Here is a 15685-nt window from a genome sequence, read left to right as displayed (position 1 = left end):
AGCATGGGTTGCTTATGCGCCCAGATGAATGAGGTAAAGAGACTTCTCAGCTTGGCAAAGAAGGCTTTGGGAATGGCTATAGGTTTGGAAGAGGTACAGTATTTTCGGTAGTGTGTTCATTTTGAGGATGTTTATTTTGCATAGCCATGAGAAGTGCGGTTTTTGCCAAGCCTGTAGGTCTTTGGATATAGATTGACATAATGGCTCGTAGTTTAGATTGTAGATGGACGTTAAGTCGGCTGATAGATGGACACCGAGGTATACGATGGACTTATCTGCCCATGTGAAGGGGAATTTAGACTTGAGGAGTTTAAGAGTCTGAAGGGTCATCGTCAGTGGTAGTATTTCACTTTTAGAGAAGTTAACCTGAAAATTTGAGAATGCATTGTATATGGAAAGTCCCTCCATCAGGGGAGGTATCGATGATTCGGGCGCCTGGATGGTAAAGAGAAGGTCATCAGCGAAAGCAGAGACTTTGTACTCCGCTTGTTGGACAGATATGCCCTGGATGTTTGGGTTGTCTCTAATCCCATTCAGAAAAGGCTCTAGGATAAGGATAAAGAGGAGCGGGGACAGCGGACAACCTGGCCTCGTCCTGTTCCATATGTAGACTGGTTCTGAAAGTTGGCCATTGATTCGGAGTCGAGCAGTAGGAGAGGAGTATATAGCTTGGATCCAACGTATCCAGCAAGGACCTAGTCCCAGTGCTCTTAGTGTGGATATTAGTAGCGTCCAATCAACGCGATCGAACACCTTTTCTGCATCAATGGAGAGTATGAGGCTATCGATCGGTCAACGTTTTGCAATGTGAATTAGGTTGAGGAGTTTTGTGGTGTTATGTTTAGCTTCTCTATTCGGGACGAATCCAGCTTGGTCAGGGTGAATTCGAGTTTGCAGTATGGGGCGCAGGTGGTTAGCTAGGATCTTTGTGAATAATTTTTAGAGTTAAAGGCCAGCAGGAATGGTTCCGTCCGTACTGACATGAATGTTTTGTAGTATTTGGCCGTGAACCCGTCCGGGCCTGGGCTTTTCCCTATCTTAAGTTGTTTTATGGCAGATTGGACTTCTTCAGGGGTAATCGGGGCATCTAAGATGGTCCCTAAGTTCTTGGGTATTGTTTGCTGGATTCTGGTCACTAGGAAGTTTCCTATGTCCCGTTCTGAGGGGGGGGGGGGGGAGGGGAGTCCCTGAGATTGTAAAGCTTGGTGTAGAAGTCATGAAAGGAGGTCATGGTGTCTGGGAGTTTGTAGGAAAGTGAACATGAGGAGGTCTTGATTTAGAAATAAAGGACGATTGCCTTTGTTGTTTCAGGGCGTTAGCCAGTAGGCGGCCACATTTGCCTCCATTGTAGTAATACGAGTGTTTTGTGCGTAAGAGAGTGTGTTTGATATTGGTGTTTAAGATATCCTGTAATGCTGATCTTTTGGCTATTAGTTCTGTGTAGGTGTTCAGTCTCGTGTCCTGCTTGTGCTTATTTTCAAGGGCTCTAATTTCTTCTCTAAGGGTTTGGAGTTTAGCTTCTTTCAGTTTTTTTTGTCTGGATGCCAGCGTGATCAGCTCTCCCCTCACTACACATTTGTGTGCTTCCCACGTAAGTGGGGGGGGGGGGGGGGGGGGAGGGGATATCAGGAGTTGTTTTTGTATCGAAGTAGGTATGGAGGGATTCTGTTATGTGGGAGACCACGTCTGGGTTATTTAGGAGAAGATCATTCAGTTTCCATTGGAATGATTTGTGTGGTAAAGTGGGTATCTTTATGTCCATGGACAAGGGTGCGTGGTCTGACCACGTAATTGAGCCATAGCTGCTGGATTGGATAAGGTGAAGGAATCTATGTGGGACAAAGAACATGTCCAGTCTAGTGTATATGTGTGATACGTGTGAGTAATAGGAGTAGTCTTTATCAGTCGGGTGGGTAATGCGCCAGCTGTCATGCAGCCGTCATGCAGGAATACGCATGTTTCTAGGAAGATACAAGATTAATTTTACACAATACATGGAAATGCCTGTGGCGAAAGTGACCTCGCCACTGGTTTTTGGAGGGGCCTGTTTGCCAGCCTCCTGCCCTGCGACTATGGCCCTGGGATGTATTGCCCTTCTAGGAACTGATTTGGGCAGATTGTATTTTATTATGCTGCTGCTGCTGGCCCTTTAAGAACCATCTGGGGACATACTGTGGAGGTACTGGGTGGCCACCATTTCATGTATCAGAGGCACATGGTGAGAACAATGGATGAAGCACATGGTGAGAACAATGGATGGTGGCCATTTTAATTCACAGACACTGTTTTGACTTTTCTACACGGTGCCATCTCGCCGGTATTTGGTGCCCAAAGACATAGTTCAGTAGTTTTAAACTACAGAACAGGGGACACATTTAACAGTAATTTTACCACATGACAGGAGGCTTCGTATTTTGCATTAAACTCTCTTTACTAACTCACACAGCAGTAAAGAAAAGTGAAAACATTAACCAATCAAAATGCAATAGGAAGCATAGTATTCACAGAGATAAGGCTCCACCCCCTCTTTCTTTACTGCTCCATCAGCAGACAGGTCTGAGTTTTTGGCTCTTCGATTACTTATCTTATTTTTATATTGAATTTCTCATTATCTTTGATGTTTGATATAATAGGAATTTTCCTATTTGTCTCCTAGGACTTTCTGTCCCTCTGCTTTGTTCTATCTTTGATGTTTGATATAATAGGAATTTTCCTATTTGTCTCCTAGGACTTTCTGTCCTTCTGCTTTGTCTATCTCCTCTCAGGATTTTTTTCCCCTGCCCTCAGGGACTTATATTAATATCTTATATTTTATATCCTTTTCTATATATCTGGTTTCTTTTATTCTTTTATCTTTTCTATATTTATTAATTTTATCTGGTTTTGGTTATCTCTAATTGTGGATGTTTATTGCCTATTGTGGTTATTTATTTATATGTATTCCTTTTCTGTGTATATTGTTTTTTCCGTTTTCGGCGTTTCCGATCTCCCTTTTTGGGAGATCGGATCGTTGGTTTCGTCCTCGAGGGTAACGCTCACCCTCCTCACTATCTATCCTCCTCGCGGCTTCTCAGCCGCACTCACTAGCCGGCACGGCGGGAAACCCCTTTCCCGTCTCATCGGCGGCCATATTGGATCTCGCGTCTCGCAAGATTTACGGCCGCCATCTTGGGAGACCCGCGGTCTCCGTTTTTTCGGCTCCCGACCACGATATTTTCGCACACCATTCAGGCAGGGGTCAGCAGATTAGTGTACTGCATACCTAACCTCCCATAAGGACTGTCAGTCCCATACAGTGGTGGACCACTATAACTTCACTTATATTAGGTGGATTTTGTGCCACCTTCCAATATATATATATAACTGGGTGAGGCCCTTTCAGTACTGCTGCTTTCAGGTGGATTTTGTGCCACCTATATATGTGTATTATCAGTTCAAGCCCTGTAATAGGTGGATTTTGTGCCATCCTCATACATACACATACCTGGGTGTAGCCCAGTGCAAAAATCCCAATCTACCCTGCTGGGGAAGCTGGTATTCTTATACCACATACTTGATTTATACACGTCCACCCTGCTGGGGTGCCTACAGTGTTAATTTATATATTTATACCCTGCTGCTATAGGTATCACTGATACCATCATTTACTGTGTCAACACCGCAGACTGACTCCTAGCCAACGTATACCCTGTGCCACAAGATTCCTATACGGTCCTACTCTGAAAACACTATGGAATCTTCCCAAAACCCTGCAGATTTTCAGGCTTTGACTTCTGAGGCCATCTCCGCATCTATGGAGAAAGCACTTTCCAGGGTCACAACGGCATCAGCCGATCTAACCATGTCTTCAACTAAAACCACACTCCATGACTATGATTCTGAGGCTTCAGAATCACAGACCCAAGCCTACCCAAGGCCTATTAAACGCCACTGGAAGGGCGAAAAGGGGACTGTTGTCCCGGGCAAAGGCAAGGCTCCAACCAAACGCAATAAGCCAACCCGACCTACCCCCACCCCTCAACACGGTTACTCCTCGGATGAGGGGGAAGACCACTCGCACTCCTTGGCCATACTGGACGAGTGGAGGGCTGCGGATTCCGACTCACATGATGACAAGTAGGGCTCGGACACCAGGATCCCATACCGGTTTCTTACGAGGCACGTTCCTGGATGACATCCAACTACCAGATGACCTCGCATCTGCCCAGGAAGAAGGGGAGGCCATCCTGGACCCCACTGAGCAATGCCTCTTCGACCCTCATAATATACGACACCCACACTCGGCGGACTGGACTCCCCCCGATCACCTCTCCGAATGTATGCACCTGTGGCTCCGCAAACCACTGGACAAGACGGTACACAACCGTCTTCGCTCCGAATGTCCTCGCCCTTCGCTCCCCGATCATGTGACTCAGACACCCGAATTCGACCAGGTCATGACCACCTTCATGTCTCGGGGTGGCCGCGACCCCCTAAGAGGCATGGAAAAAGGATTCCATGGAGTCCAGGACAAGTTCCTGGACTCCATCGGCCCACTTGCCCGCATCATGTATTTGGCGGACGACGCTTTTCAACGAGCTGACCAGTTTGATACCAGCATGGTAAAAGAATGGGCTCATGATATAAGGGAATGGGCACAAAGGTGCTTCTGTTTTGTTGGCAACACCAACGTTGCCCTCTCCTCTGAGAGGCGTAAAAAAGCATTGCTCCGCATTGACGGTAAGCTGGTGAAATTGGGCACCAAGGAGTTAGGACCGCTGGCACAGGGCAAGTTGTTTGGTGAAGCTTTATTGAAAGAACTAAACAAACACGTTAACATATTCACATCCCTGAATAAAGCTCAGTCTTCAATGAAGCGTGTCTTCAGGGGCTACCCCAGTCGGGTGTTTTTGGACGGGCTGGCCGCCACAGGGCCGTGCAGCCAGCCGCTTCCCACAGACCTCAGCCCTTCTACCCAGAGGTGGGCTTCAGACAACCCTTCTCCTATACCAGAGGAGCCGACCGAGGTAGGGGCCCACATGGGCGTGGCAGAGCACGCTTCCCCACAGGTAAACAGCCCTTTGACTCCCGTACCTTTTTCCCCATGTACTGCAGGTCGTATCGCTCAATATTCTCAGACCTGGACCACCATCTCCGCGGATGCTCCATCAGATGGTGCAAGGCTACATCATCGATTTCGTGGACATCCCGCGCCAGACTATTCCCCCACATGCTACACGAGGCTCAGCGGAGGACCGCCGACTCATCGACGACGAACTGCAGAACCTCCAGACGAAAGGAGCGATCGAATCCGCTCCAAACGAAGGGGGTTTCTTCAGCAATATTTTCCTGGTCAAAAAGAAAACGGGAGATTTCAGACCAGTCATAAATCTAAGGAGGCTAAACGCATACGTGATGTACCGACATTTCAAAATGGAAGGCATCCACCTTCTAAGAGACCTCCTTCAAGACGGGGACTGGTTCACGAGATTGGACCTCAAGGATGCGTACTTGTCAGTACCCGTCCACGTCTCATGCCGACAATTCCTCAGGTTTCACTGGAACGGCCTACCGTGGCAGTTCACATGCCTTCCATTCGGCCTCAGCTCAGCCCCATGGTGTTTCACCAAGCTGCTGAAGCCAGTAGTTGCACATCTACGAACACAAGGCATTCGGTGCATTATCTACCTGGACGACCTGCTACTGTTTTGCTCAGACAAGTCCAGACTGACTCAACACACGCAATATACCATCCGATTCCTGACGTCCCTAGGATTTGTGGTGAAACACCAGAAGTCGGCAATATCTCCAGCCCAGATCATACAATTCTTGGGCTTCGAGATAGACTCCACGTCCAGCACTCTGCGACTGCCAATGTCAAAAATCACGGCCATCAAGAAGGAACTACGCCGGGTCCTCCGTTGCCATTCCATTCCACTCCGCAACTTGGCGAGAATTGTAGGTCTACTATCCGCTTCCATCCAGGCAATCTTCCCGGGACCGCTCCACTACAGAGCGATGCAGCGCCTGAAGACATCCTTCCTTCGCCGGAACCCTTCCTACGATCAGACCATCCCAGTAACGGAGGAAGTCAAACAAGAACTCAGCTGGTGGTTGGACAGCATGGAGGCATGGAACGGCCGTGCCATTTTCGGGAGTTCACCCGACAGTCCTGGAATCGGACGCAAGCCTCTGGGGCTGGGACGCGACTTGTGAAGGCAGGTCGACAGGCGGTGCCTGGAGTTCCCAAGACCTCAACCTCCACATAAATTGTCTGGAACTCCTGGCCGGGTCGTTCGCGATCTGCAGCCTAGCAGGAAACAAGTCGAACTGTTGCATCCTCCTCCGGATGGACAACATCTCTGCGGTCCGCTACATCAACCGCTTGGGAGGTGCACGATCCCGACTCCTCTCGGAGATAACGAAGCGGATCTTCGACTTCTGCCTACCACGCAAAATCTCCCTCATAGCAGAGTATCTCCCGGGAGAGACGAACCTGACTGCGATTGGTTCTCACGCCACTGGCGAGACAGCAGCGACTGGAGACTGGACCCACAGATCTTCCAGCGTCTCTCGTACAGGAGGGGTCCATTTCACCTGGACCTGTTTGCGTCATGCACCAACAAACAGACGACCAACTATTTCAGCTGGCTCCCGGACCCAGAGAGCATGGCAGTGGACGCATTCCTCCAACCATGGCCAACCAGAGGAGCTTACGCCTTTCCCCCGTTCGCCATGATAGCGAGGACGATTCAGTACCTGAAGACCCAACGAGGATCTCTTCTCCTCATCACTCCCCTATGGCAGAGCCAACCCTGGTTCCCGGACCTCCTGGCATCGTCCTTCATGGATCCGCTCCTCATACCATCCTACCCAACACTCCTCACGGACCCGAAAGACAACCCTCATCCTCTCATTCTGGAAGACCGTCTCGCCTTAGTGGCTTGGACTCTTTCAGGGGTACCTGGCAAACCAGCGAGTTATCGCAGGCAGCTAGAGATATGGGACTCATAGGCTCCAGGTACCCGGCATTGTTACTGATCAGCTTGGACTTCCTGGTCCTCTTGGTGCAGTGAACGGAACATTGATCCCTCTACTGCCCCTGTGACGGCCGTTTTGAATTTTCTTTCCTTTCCTTTCCTTTCTTTTTTCCACGGACCGTTCTTATCGCTCTCTAAACGTAGTCCGCTCCGCGATTTCGGCGGCTCACGTCCCGGTCATGGGAATCCCTGTAGGCAAAGAACCCTGGTCTGCAGACTCAGGGTCTCTTCCTCGGGGCAACTGTTAGTATCTTACGTTAGGCCTCACGTGCCAGTCTCGGTTACTACCCTCGCCAGGTGGATAAGATGGCGGGAGTGGAAAAGACTTTCGGAGCCCACTCTGTTCGCGGAGCGACGGCTTCTTCGGCCTTCTCGGCGGGTGCTTCTCTGACAGATATCCTACATTCCGCGGACTGGTCGCGAGAATCTACCTTTCGGACATTTTATTTCCGCCCGAACTCGGGAGCAGCCTCATCTCTCCTACATCAGCGTTAAAAATGCAAAATACGAAGCCTCCTGTCATGTGGTAAAATTGAAGATTATGCTAGCTTTAGTGTATCTATAATCTTAATTTTAGTAATGACAGGAGGCGAGTATTTTCCCGCCCATCCCTCCCTTGGGAGATAAGGCTTACGTAAGTATGTTTGACTCTGTATGCTTCAGTCTCCGTTTGTGTTTGCTCACTCGGGACATTTACTGGCAGTAGCCTTGATCGTTTCATTATACTTGGTATTCTGTTATCGTTATATTCAGTTATATGTTATTCCTGTAACTAATCATGGGCTGTTACCTTTAATTCAACCAGTTTCCAGACCGGTTCCTAACCTATTTCAGTGTAATTCCGTGGCTTTACAGCTCCTTATCAGGACGGACTCCATTACAACTTCGCCTGTTCAACCTTCTTTTGGATTATCGCCCATTGGTGCCTGTTATGGAACTTTGAACTCTTTGAACCTGTATTCATGATGTCACTTTTGAAAGAGGGGGAGGAGCCTTATCTCTGTGAATACTATGCTTCCTATTGCATTTTGATTGGTTAATGTTTTCACTTTTCTTTACTGCTGTGTGAGTTAGTAAAGAGAGTTTAATGCAAAATACTCGCCTCCTGTCATTACTAAAATTAAGATTACACTAAAGATAGGTACACTAAAGCTAGCATAATCTTCAATTATCTTTCATATAGCCGGTATATGTTCTGCGGAATCTGCATTTAACCATATCTTCCAAACTACTGAACGGATCTGGGTGAATTTTTGGATATGTGACTCACCCAGATCCCCCGGTTCTGAGGATATATTATATATTTTTATCGGGTTATTGCATGTTTTGGGGTCCCTGTGAAATGTTTTATAATACTGTATTTATCTGCCTGTGATAATTATATTAACCATTGTGTTCAGTAATCATATCACAGGCAGAGGGGAGGATTTTGTGTGGGAGTGTCTGTGTGTATTGTACGGATTGATTGGTTGTATTTCAAAACCCTGTGGGCAGTACTATGTTTGTAGAATGTGAATAAAAGAGGCTGTATGTGCCAGTACAGTCAGTTATACGTCACCCTCAATTTGGAGTCCTGTCTCTTATTGGGGGAATCTGCTACAAGGGATTGCTATGCTCTGCATATTCCCTTGCTATAATCACTCCTAAGCTCTTGTAAGAGGTTGTTCCTGTCTTGCTCTCTGAAGGAGTCTACGGTGGTTATGGTGTCGGCTGAAGTGCTTGGATCCCTCAGGAAGCGCAAGGAGCATCCTTCAACGGAGGTACCCAGTCGGGGTGCCAGGTGATCCGTTACAATTCCCAATAAAGGAGCTGGTTTTGAGGAGCCGGTTTCATAGAAGGGACTCAGAGAGGGATATTATGGGTAGAAATCCAGACTAGATTCCTCACCACATGAAAAGGAGCTGCGTGACAATTATTATTATTAGCTAGAACCTTCTGTCAAGCAGCACAATCCACCAATAAACGCCAAAACTGCTTCAAGTCCTATGTAAAACAGCTAAAAACTGGCATTTCCTGCAAAGAGAATGCACAAGGGAGCATTCTTTTCTTGCATTTCAGGTTGCCATGCAGCTCAGGAAACCGCTATGGAGTTTGGCGTGCTTTGCACGAGTACCAGGTACTTAACACTATATGAGGATCTGCACAGTTATCTTGCTGGGGATTGTGCAGCACCCTGGTAGTTGCCTCATGTTTGGGTTATCATGGACAAACTATTATAGTGACTCCAATGAGCTCCCTCCTTGTAATTAATGTTACAAAACAAAAATAATAATAATAATAATAATTGCATCCACACATTTTGTCAATTTTGGGTTAGAGGTTGTGACAAATGCTCCTTTTTAGCACGTACGACTGCCATGGACTCATGAAGGAGTGTGGAAGCCTCCTGGCCACCGACTATGGTCCAGGTCTGAGACAGGTCTGGGACACTGTTTGGGAGTTACCCTGCCCTGCAGTCATTAGAAGCCCATTTCCCTTTATAAAAATGGATCCGAATGCTAGCTCTCTGGTGGCCGTTTGCATGAACCAAACCCACAAATAGTCCTCAGCAGTACTTAGCTGTGACTACTGTGGAACTAATTTCAGCATGAGGACTTCATGGTTTCCCAGCTTTGCCAAAAATGTTATGGAACTGTTTTTAACATGAGGTGACCGTGCGGATCCCAGACAACTTGGTTTGCGGTTTTGAACCACTTTTTGGAGGGAAGGTGCCTGAGACTAAGGGGAACAAATGCTACCCAAAAGTGGAGCACCCAGTATTGCATCCGCAGGAGCTTCCAAAAGTTGACCGGTAAAAGAAATCAAATGCCCTGGAACTATTTTGGGCATAGAACAACGTGTGCGGCCAGTCAAAAACTTAGAGTGGTGTTTCCCCAACACTGCATGTATCTGAGCACTATTTAGACAACTTGGGCACTCAGATCAGGGCTATTTGGGGATGTATTATTTGTGAGGTTATCTTATGTTTTTGGCATGTTTTGGGGTACTTTTAAGTTTTTATATTTTTGTGTTTGGCTCTCAGTTCCTGGGAGATAATTAGCTTACCGGTCTTTAACGCAATTATCTCACAGGCCAATGGATTCCTGGCTTGTGCTAAATACAATGGAGACCCCTTGTTGGGGTCTGTGCATAAAAGGCAGAGATTGGCTCATTAAAATCACCTGTACTCCCAGAATTATGTGTAGTCCAGTTAATGGGAGAGGAAAGGGCTAATCACTACTCAGCACCTTGTTCCAGCTCGTGGAGGATTCGGTGGGGAAAGTCCTCGTAAGGACAAGAGCTCCCAGAAATGTGTGTCGTCCAGTCCCTTGGAGGGAATAGAGCTAGTCCCCTATCCAGCTCCAGGACAGAGAGGCTCCAGGAAGACCCCAGTCAAGCCATGGTGACTGGGGCAGAAGCGCTGAGGTTTTCCCCTGTTCCAGTTAGGAAGTGGTGGAGGTACCCAGCAGGGGTACAGGGAGCTCACCTACAGAGGTCATTCATCCATTTTGTGCTGATACTATTGCAACCAAAAATAAAGTCTTAAATAATATGGATATATATATCTCTGTGGAGAAAGAATACCTAGGATTTGGGATATCTCTGTGAAGAAAGAATACCTAGTATTTGAACCTAAATTAAACTACATATGCATTGTGTATGTAATGCCTTTTCCAATTGCCTGTCATGAATAACTGCTAATGGCAAAGGGCAGTGAGTGCAAACTATTGACATGGTAGCTGTATTTGAAATTGTTTTCCACAATGCTCAGCCAGTCTGATAGTGCTGCCTGACCAGGGCCAGATTTATATGTCAGGTGCCTGTAGGCATAGAATTATAAAGCACCCCTTGTACCCCCCCCCCCCCACCCCATTGAATTAAAGGCAGCAGATAATGTGAGCTAAATGTATTTATTAACTGGGCATTTCAGGCATAGTGAATAAATCTCAAAAACATGTATGGAAATTTGACCACTGTATATGTATATATGTATGTGCATATTTCTACTTGTACAGCCTTGTGTTTCAAAATGAGAATAGAATGAGTGTGCAGCTGTATACATTTAGGCAGGGTTAAGGATAATGTTAGAAGTGGTTAGGGCAAAAGATGGTTTAAGCGTATAAAGGGGTTAATGGCAGAGTTTAATTGCATTGGATGTTTACTGTTTAAATGATTAAAAGCTTATGAGAGGTTATGGTTGTGGTATACAGGATATTTAGCATTATGGGTTTAGAATTGGTTTACATTTAGTATTGAGGTACATGGTGTGCTTAATATTTATGAGGAGTTAAACCTAGTACTAATGTAAAGGCTTTAGGTTCGGGGCTTCAGTGCTTACATTTAGGACTAAGGGAAGAGTTTGGTTTTGGAAAGGGTTCAGTTTATAGTTAGGGAAAATGAGGATTTAGGGTACAGGCATGTGGAGTTTGAAGAGCTACTTGCAACTGTTATACAGTGTGCATCACTCAGTGGTGTCCCTGCACCTCCAGTAAAGCTTTTGGAAAAATAATAGAAATGCTTGATGACTGCAGTCCCCATAGAAAAGCATTAATTCAATGCTTTCATATAGGGAGCATTGTATAGGACATGGTGGGAAAAAGGCAACTAAAAAGGGTGGGCTATGAACTTAGGGAAAGGGACACTAAAGCAGGGGTGTATCCTGGTTTTGTGCTGCCCTAGGCAGGACAAAACTCAGGCGCCCCCCTCACCCCCACCCCCCCCCCCCCCGCCACCCCCACCCAACCCTTCCCCCGCCTTCTAAATACACACACACTGACAGATACGCATCCATTAGCTAACTGTTAGCTAATGGATGCGTATCTGTCAGTGTGTGTGTGTGAGTGTATGAGTGTGTCTGTTAGTGAGTGTGAGTGTGTCTGTTAGTGAGTGTGTCTGTTAGTGAGTGTGTGAGTGTGTCTGTTAGCTGCTAACAGACACACTCACACACTCACTAACAGACACACTCACACACACTGACATACACACACTAACAGACACACACACACTCTAACAGACACACTCTCACACACACACACTCTAACAGACAAACAGACACACTCACACTCACTAACAGACACACACTAACAGACACACACACACACTAACAGACACACTCACACACTCTAACAGACACACACACACACACTCTAACAGACACACACACACACACACACTAACAGACACACTCACACACTAACAGACACACTCACACACTAACAGACACACTCACACACTAACAGACACACTCACACACTAACAGACACACACAGTCAGACACACACACACACACACTAACAGACACACTCACACACACACACACACACACTAACAGACACACTCACACACTAACAGACACACACAGTCAGACACACACACACTAACAGACACACTCACACACTAACAGACACACACAGTCAGACACACACACACACACTAACAGACACACTCACTCACATTAACTCTTTTTTTTTTTAATTTACCCCCCCAGCCTCCTTACCTTTGGGAATGCTGGGGGGGGTTCTCCCTCTCCCTGGGGTCTAGTGGGGCTGCCGGTCGGGCTGCTGGGCTGGTTGCTGGCGAGGGAGCACTTCCTCTGAGCTGTCTGCTCAGCTCCCTCGCGCGCCGCAGAGTGAGGCTGGGAGGCGGAGCCGGAATATGACGTCATATTTCGGCTCCCAGCCTCACTCTGCGGCGCGCGAGGGAGCTGAGCAGACAGCTCAGAGGAAGTGCTCCCTCGCCAGCCGCCCGCCCGCCCGCCCAGCAACCAGCCCAGCAGCCACCAGCCCAGGGTGTCTGTTAGCCGCAAGGCTAACAAGGCATTTGCCCTGGGCGTTTGGGGGCGGCTTTTTTTGCCGCCCCCTGGAAAATGCCGCCCAAGGCAAATGCCTTGTTTGCCTCGCGGCAAATACACCCCTGCACTAAAGCGATGGGCATACAGGTTTGTATTCCAAATGCTTAATGCTCCATTAAGGCTGAGAAGGCAGGCACAATGCTGCACTAAACTATTACAACTCAGTCACATTACAGGTAGTCTCAATGGACAGCAGGAAGAGTTGGAGGTGGGCAGCTTATCAATACCCAGGTGGCATGGCAATGTGCCCTCACTGTGTACAAACTTTGTGATCACACAAGTCGTACACCCCTGTAGTGGACTATTTACTAAAATGATGATAGATCATAACATGCAGGATTTCACAGCCTCTTAAATTTACCCCTACCAGGGAAACTATCACCAACACTTCATCGCCAGCCAACAGTCATAAGAAAGGAAGAAATCTGTCTCTTCATCCTTATTAATCTGACAGAGTGCAAGTCTTGCACCAGAGTTTATTAGGGAGATGAAGGTAAGTGGGAGAAATGCCTGGAGAAGTGATCTCCTGCTTATAATCTGTCAATCAATCTTCGTCAGCATAGTGGTATATGCCAATAATGATTGACAGTAGGGGTACATGACTTTGTATTTAGATTTCATTTTTTTAAAAAAATCTTCAAATTCTGCTAGCAAAACCTATTGGTGAAATTTGTGTTTAGACGCACGTATAGTCCAGCAGATCTTATTAGCTTCAGTTGGCAGTTGCATCCATTTTGTGCTCTTTCTTTCTTTTTTTTAGCTAGAAAAAAAATATATCATATTGGCTGATTAGAGCAGTGGTAACAAACTCAGGATCAACTACCAGTCAGAAAACCTCACCAGTATGTGTCCCAGGGCAAGGCAACCTCAAATCCCCATAGATAGTAAGCTCTTTTGAGCAGATCCTTCTTCACCTCTAAATATCGCCTTATTATAATAATAAATGTGCTGAATATGTTGGCGTTATGTAAATATTAATAATATTGTGTTTAATTTTCCATCTCTATTTCAAAGTGCCTTACGGTAATTACATTTTCAAAGGCAGAATGGGATGGGTGCTTTTCTTTTATCAGCCTATGTAACTATGTGTGTACCTCTTACAGGTCTGATCATGCTGGTATACTGCTTGCAGTGCACGCTATGGCAGATGCTTTCCAAAATACATCGTTATTACTATTCAAAATTATGCAAATTTACAGAAAATGCAAAAATAGAAACAACACAAAAGAACCCACAGGCTAAATAAATCCAGTCCTCTATTCATGTATTCACGCCTTGCACATTTAGTAATGTGTGGTATGATGATACTGACATATTAATCTGTGGTCTGATCATGATTGTATATTGCCTTGCTGTGCAATATGGATATATATTGTGCTAAATTTTAAAATTATGCCAATTTATAGAAAGTGCAAAAAAAACTAACAAAAAATGCAAAGGATTTACAGCCCTATATTAATGTATTACCATTTCGCTCATATTAATCGCTAGTCATCTATTTAATAGACTGCTAAATATACACACACAAAAAAGAAAGATACTGAATATTTTCATAAAGTGCCCAAAAAAAGAAAAATACCACCACTGGCACTTTGGATTCTGCACAAGCCCAAACCTCAATATTAAACTTAAAGCGTTCCTATTCCAAGTAATAGCAGCCAAAGCTTATCGGGACCCAGCTGGCTTTCAAATAATTAGGTTGCCTTTTGCCTTTCAGTTATTTAATGGAAAAATGTGACCATCCCGGGTCCGGCTGGCGTACATTTCTGACTTTTAATTGTACTTTCTGGCGCCAGTTATTAATATAGAGATCATACAATTATCGGGCTGAGCAGGGGGCAGCTCTGCTCAGACAGTGTGCAATTTTATTTATTTATTTTCTTAATCACCATCGTTATTATTCAAATATACAAATGCATTAGGAGAGGCAGAAAGCAAGCTCATTTCATTAACATTTAAATGTTTTTTGTCCATTTGGCCGTGCAATTGTAAACTGAAAAAAAAATACAAATTGTAGCTTGTATTTAAAGTGACATGGGGAATTCCTACATAATTAATAGATAAGGAAAGTATGCAAGTATCCAGCGTGCAAAGGGTTAAAATGTATAGCTACTGACCTACATTTGTACTTCAGCATTGGTACCAGTCTCGCATGTGCAAGTTAATTAGATGTAAAGGCAGGCAACCCTTCCCCCCCCCCCCCCCCCCCACTGATGTTTGCATAAATCTATACATAATTTTGTTTCTTATCCTCTGATGTTAAGGTACTATATGTATATTCAAAGTAAAGGGATTATACTTTCAACCACGAATTCCAGCTTATGTTCATGGCATCAAGCTGCTTTCCCAGCTGGGCTTAATCCAAATTCTTGCAGATTTATTTTCCCAGATTCATGCAGTGTTTTGGATCGTCCAAATTCTGTTTACAAATTTGACAAGAGGCCTCATATTTTGCATAATCTCTCTTTACTAGCTCCACAGCAGCAAATAAACACATAGGAAAAAAGAACCAATCACAAGTGGGCAGGATGTATATGAGGTATAGTGACCTAAGCACCTCCTCTTTCTTTGCTGCTGCATTAAGCAGAAAGGTCAGAGTATAACTCTTCTCCATTACTTTATGCTCTTATTTCCTCTTTTGGGGTTGTTTCCTTATTGTATTTGGTATATTTTACTGTTGCTATCTGAAATAATCTTCTATGCTACATTCATCTTGTGTTTTTCAGATTATTCTTCTATGTTGTATTTTACATATTAATTGTTGGACAGGATTTTTCAGGACATACTGCTTAAAGGGATATCACCCATAACCTCAAATTAACTGTTTTAGATCAGA

This window comes from Pelobates fuscus, chromosome 3 (genome assembly GCF_036172605.1).
Source record: "Pelobates fuscus isolate aPelFus1 chromosome 3, aPelFus1.pri, whole genome shotgun sequence".
Classification (NCBI taxonomy): domain Eukaryota; kingdom Metazoa; phylum Chordata; class Amphibia; order Anura; family Pelobatidae; genus Pelobates; species Pelobates fuscus.
The sequence above is the reverse complement of the archived record's forward strand: the minus strand, read 5'-3'. Positions refer to the sequence as shown.